General features: G+C 58.7%; 1 long non-coding RNA gene across 1 annotated transcript; it reads right to left on the reverse strand.

Moving 5' to 3' along the window:
- Positions 1–2421: 2421 nt before the first annotated feature.
- Positions 2422–5615, reverse strand: LOC128818705 (uncharacterized). The gene is made up of 3 exons (XR_008440535.1): positions 4982–5615; positions 4636–4830; positions 2422–2797 (listed from the first exon to the last, which is right to left on the reverse strand). It is a non-coding gene; the product is annotated as an uncharacterized LOC128818705 (long non-coding RNA).
- Between the last annotated feature and the right edge of the window lie 216 nt (positions 5616–5831).

Raw genomic sequence — 5831 nt, forward strand, 5'->3', positions numbered from 1 at the left:
GGTCCCCTGAGGGCAGACGTGGCTGCCTGTGTGCAGGATGAGGAGCATCTCTGCCAGGAGGTGACTTTGCCAGTGATGCTGAGCTGCTTGCCTTAGGCTGGGAGGGCAGCAGGGAGAAGCTGCCCTGTCCCCCAGGCGTGCAGCACCCTGTCACCCTGTCCCTGAGGTTCTTGTCCGTGACCTCAGGCTCCTCTTCACGTGGCCATCATGTCACAGAGCATCCTCACACCGAGCTCTGGGGATGCCAGATCTGCCCAGCCCCTCTGCCCTTGGCAGAGTCCCTTATCAGCCCCTGGCAGTGAGAGCAGACCCAGCAACGCTCAGCTCTCCCAGAGCCCTGCAGGGCTCAGACTCTTTCACCCCTGCTCTGTCAATGAAAACATCTTTTTTTCTTAACTCAGAATCAATGTCAGGACCCCATGAGGCTGCAGCCGGCCTTCTGGAGAGCTCTGGTGATCTGCCAGGGCTGCCCCGAGCTCTCTGGGACAGCACACAACAGCAGCAGAGCTGTCCTGGTGGCCTTGCAGAGGTGGCAGAGGGGACACTGCCCTAGACCCCCCCAGCTCCTGCGAGAGCCGCTCATCCCCTGGCACCTCTCGTGCTGGAGAGAGTCAGGGCACGTGAGGCACAAATACCCCGTGGGAGGAGGAAAACGCTCCCTTTTGTTTCCAGCAAACAGTCGGGCTGCGGGAGCAGGGCAATAACCGGGCTGGTACACGCCTGTTTGCCCAGGAAAGGAGGGAGAGGGCAGGGAGGGGACACAGTAAACACAGACGGCGGGTGCAGCTAAGCCGGGGCTCAGGCTGCTGCTGGAGGGCTGCGGGCACCACTGAGGGTCCCTCGGGGACTGCACCCCTGCCATTTTCTGTCAGTTGTCCTTCTCAGAAGGGACACTGAGGCCAGCCCAATGTCTGTGCCAGCGGGGCACAAAGCTGAGCCCGCCCCACCCGCACTGGGGGCTCCCATCAGTGCCCCCGTGGCACTGATCCCACACCCTGCCAGGCTCCTGGAACGGGAGAGGGAACACGGGGGATTCCTGCAGAGGCAAGGAGGGAGTCAGAGGAACTCATCCCCTCCAGCCCCAGGCCGTGCCACTGCTCCCTGCCGTGGGGGGGTGGTGTGCCATGGGTGTTGGGGCTTTGGGGAGTGAGGCACCCTCAGTGGTTGCCCTGCACACCACGGTGCCAACCAGGAGCCAGGACAGGCTCTGGTCTGCAGCTTCTCCTCCCCTGCTCCCTGGAGATGATGCAAAGCTGCTCCTGTGTGAGCATGGCACACTGCACTGGGCTCACTGCTGGGGTGAACTCGCAGCCTCCAGGGCCTCTGTGGGACCCCAGCCCTGCTCCATGAGCGGCTTTCCCAGGAGTCACTGGTGTAAAGCACGGCAGGAACACTCAAACCCAATTTACAGCAGTAAAACCCAAATGACAGTGGGATTTCCCTTGAGCCACGGCAGGAGTGAGTTCCCGGGGCTGCTGGCAGGGAACAGCCCAGGGACAGCCAGGCACTCCTGGTGGGTGCCACGGGTGTGCAGGGAAGTGTTCTCAGCACTGCTGTCTGCATGGGGCACTCACGCTGTTTTCCCAGAGGAACTGAGAGCCCACAGCACGGTCAGCTTAGGGCAGAGGCAGTATTTGCACATGGAATTGAACAAGCAATGCTCTGCAAGCAGCAGAAGGCTGTTGGGAGAGGCTGTGAGCTCTCCCCTTTGGGGGACCCCCCTCGGTGGTTTACTTTTAAATTCCCTGTAAATGTCAGGGAGAAGTCACAAATGCAAAAATGTGACTTGGAGCAAAAACACTCCTAAGTGTAGAAAATAAACCATTCTCAAGTCCACTACCTTTCTCTTGGGATGAGTATTTGGTTTCTCCATTTGTGTCAATTCAGTCCCTCTGTCTCTAGCAAGAAATCCTTCATTTTTCCCTGCTGTGGGTAACCCTCCTGTTCCCTTGCTGCTGTGTCCCTGACTCTGGCCATCACCCGCTGTGCCCAGGGGCTCCAGAGCTGTGCAGAGCTTGGGTTTGGGTGACAGTTTGGGTTTGGGGGTGCTGCAGCAGCTCCCTGAAGCCCGGGAGCCATCCTGCTGAAGGTGATGTGCTTGTTCCCCGTTTCTAGCACCACTCTCAGGGTGCTTCAGCACCCTTGGCTGCTCTCAGTGAACCCCAGCAGCTCCTGCAGCCATGGGGCTCCAGCCCTTCTGGCCACAGGGCACACGGAGGCTCCAGAGAAGCACGGGGGGCTCTGGGGAGCTCTGGGGGCAGAGTCTGTGCTGGGGCTGCCGTCCAGCCGGTGTGGCCAGGGGTGACCTGTGGCTGCACCCACCTGCACTGGCGCTGGGGAAGCACCTGTTATAGGTAAAAATTGACCCAGCCGAATTAAAAAAGAAAAAATATTTTTTATTATAAAGATCAAATTCTATCTGAGCCAGCCACAAAGAAAAGGACAGTGCCGAGCCCGGGATTGGTGCTGGGTGAGACACAGGTTCAACCACTCTGGCAGAGGGTCTCCTATGTTTCACAGCATCCGTCCTGCGCGAGCAGTTCTTATAGAGTTTATTTTGCTGGAGGCCGGGATTTCGGCGATCGGCCTTTTCTTTCCATTCAAAGTCCCACATATCCATAAAGTCTCTTTTCTCTGCGCCGGGTTGAACAATCCGAGGTCCGGGAAGTGATGTACATGGATGATGGAGTTACAGGAACCCGGGAACCCGCCATTGAGACGCATCCTCCGGAGGTTCCAGCGATCCCAATCTCGGGTACTTGGCAGGACAACCATCGCTTGCGCGCTCCTAGATTATCTCAAGAAAAAGAGAGCCACATGTATTAACTTGTAAATGAAGCCTTGTCTACAATGGTTTCGACATACATGAGACAGCCCCCCCCTTGCCCTGGCTCGTTTGCTTTGTGTCTATATTTAATCATATAAAAACTCCTATCCGTGTATCACTTTAGAGGCGTGAATTATGCCTGTTACACATAACACACCTGTGGAAAGCAACCTGCTCACAGAGCCATGGAGCCCGAGCCAGGCACAGCCCTGCTGCCCAGCCACGCTCTGCCCTGGCTGTTCCAGGGCTCTGGGCAAAAGTCAAGGTGGCTCGTGCTTCCCAGGAACGCTGCCGTTTGGAAATTCTGTCATTTGGAAATTCTGTGATTTGGGAATTCTGCCGTTTGGGAATTCTGTCGTTTGGGAATTCTGTCGTTTGGGAATTCTGCCGTTTGGGAATTCTGTCGTTTGGGAATTCTGTCGTTTGTGCTTCCTCGGAACGCTGCGAGGGGGAGGTGGCGCAGGGCAGTCCGTGCTTTGGGTGCTCCTCAGGGCAAGGGACATCCCGGAGGCTGCGGGGCCTCAGGGCTGGCACCAGGGGCACCAGTGTCACACCTCCGGCCCAGCACCCAGCCAGGTGGGCTGGGAGCTCTGGGAGGGGCCGAGGCGCATCCAAGGGCTCCGTGAGAACCGGCAGCCCTGCCTGCAGTGGCTGCCAGCTCCTTGGGCGGTGACCTCAGGTGTCCCAGCTGCAGGGGTTCTATCCAGAGACCTCCAACCCACATTCTTTGTCTCCTGAGTGGCCTCTTCTGGTTGTCCCACTTCTAGCCCTCCAACAGACAGTTCACCCTCTCCATCCTGACCGGATCCTGCCCATCCTGCACCCACAGGCAGCACCTGACACAGGGCCCGGAGCACTGAGTGACCCCAGAGATGTCTGTCCATCATCTGCCACCCACACAGCCTGTGCCACAGCTCAGCCCTTCTCCCCCCTGCCTTCCCTGGGGGAGATCCGGGGGGTCCTGCTGGTTTTGAGCTGGCAGTGCCAGGCTGTGGGGGCAGAAGGCAGTCCCCTGGCTGCCCCAGCTCCGGGGGCAGCAGGGCACCACAGTGACATTTGTCAGCTGCCGTGGGCTCCCAGCCTGGCTGGGACAAAGGTCACCGTGCAGAAATTTCGGCTGCTTGCTGGTGGAAAATTCCCTGCTTTGCACACATGCAAATGAGGGCTGGGAAGCTGTGCCCACGCCCCTGCCACTGCATTGCCTTCCCCGAGCCCCAGCCAGGCTGGGGGCTTCCATTCTGCCCCCACTAAGGTCACCATCACATATATTGGCCCCCCAAAACCTGTCCTTGCCCTGGAGATGTCCTGGCACAGGGCATGGCTGTGCCCTGGGCTGGGCTGTGCCCGTGCCCTGCCACACAGACCCCGTTCCACTGGGCCCTTGCCCTGGGGTTGGAGAAGCCTTGCTGAAGCCACATCCAGTCAGGGCCATACCAAGGCCCCAGGGGTGTCCCATGGAGCAGGTCACATCCCCATTGCTGTGCACGAGTGGGGAGAAAGGTTATGCCAGGCTCCTTGGAGGCAGGAGGCCATGGGAGGCATCTGTCCATGCCCTGCCACGTGAGTTTGGTACCGTGCCCGCTGCAGGGCACTGCACTGCTGGCACTGCACTGATGCTGCATGATTTGGGGGGGGAGGAGCCCCCTGAGGTCCCAAAGCTGCTCTGAGGATATCCAGGCTCAGGGAAGGGCACAGGATGGGAAGTGAATATCCTAAGCCTTTACTAAAAATCCCTGTTTTCCAGGATACTGCCTGGGATGCTTGAAGGATGATGCAGGAAGGGAAAAACTCCCTGCTAAGCTTTTTACCTTGCAGGCTCTCTGCACCGTGGGATGTCCACTTGACAGCCACGAGGACCTGTCCATGGGTGGGCAAGATGTGCTCCACCAGTGTCAGAGCTGCTCTACCCCAACATCTGCAGTATGGCCAGTCACAAGCACAGAGGTGAAGTGGGATTCCTGAGGCTGTCAGCACCGTCCATCCCAGGCTCCAAGCCCTGCCACCTGCAGGACAGAGCTGTCAGCTATGGCTGTGGCAGCAGAAGAGCCAGAGGGAGAGGATGGAGAGATCCCCAGGCCACCTGAGCAGTTTTCCCCTCTCTGCAGTGACTCAGTCCCAGGCAGAGAATTGCCCAGCACTGACTCTCTGACCCACAGAGGCCTGGAGCTCCTCAGTGCCACAGCGAGGCAGGGGCCAGCAGCTTGCAAGATATTGTCCCCTAGGTTGAGGTCACAGGCTCCAGCTTAGAGCCAAAGCCAGCGGCCCTGAGTCACCAGGTGACGATACCCTGCTGGAATGTCTCAGGTGTGGCAGCAGCAGGGGTGATGTGAGGCAATGCAGCAGCAATTGCACCTCGGTGCTGATAGCACTCGTGACTGCAGGTGGGGGAGGTCTCCCTGCTATTCACAGCTTTGGGCAATTGCTGAGGAGCTGGTGAGACACATCACTCAGCTGGCACATGTCCAATGTCTGATGGGATTTGGGCTCTTCCCTGGGAGAAGCTATTGAGCTCCAAGGAAGGCTCCTCACCCCTCTGTCCCTGTCCCTGACAGCAGAGCCATAGGCACAGTCTGCTGCCTACACATCCTGCCCACCACACTGGGACCTTTCCTGCCCACTCCTCAGAGCCAGATGCACCAGCTGGGGACAGAGCCAGCCCCAGGCACATCCTCTTCTGTGATAGGGCCTGAAGGGATGGCATGAAGCTGGGCCAGGGGAGGGTCAGGCTGCAGATCAGGGAAAGGTTCTTCCCCCAGAGGGTGCTGGGCATTGCCCAGGCTCCCCAGGGAATGGGCACAGCCCCGAGGCTGCCAGAGCTCCAGGAGCTCTGTGATAAAGTTCTGGAATGGCTGCCCGGGGAGGTGGTGAAGTCACCATTCCTGGGTGTGTTTAAACAAAGCCTGGATGTGGCACTGGGTGCCAGGGGTTAGCTGAGGTGTTGGGGCTGGGTTGGACTCGATGATCTTCAAGGTCTCTTCCAGCCTGGTCATTCTGTGAATTCTGT

The sequence above is a fragment of the Vidua macroura genome, chromosome 24, assembly GCF_024509145.1.
Source record: "Vidua macroura isolate BioBank_ID:100142 chromosome 24, ASM2450914v1, whole genome shotgun sequence".
In the NCBI taxonomy this organism is placed as follows: Eukaryota; Metazoa; Chordata; class Aves; order Passeriformes; family Viduidae; genus Vidua; species Vidua macroura.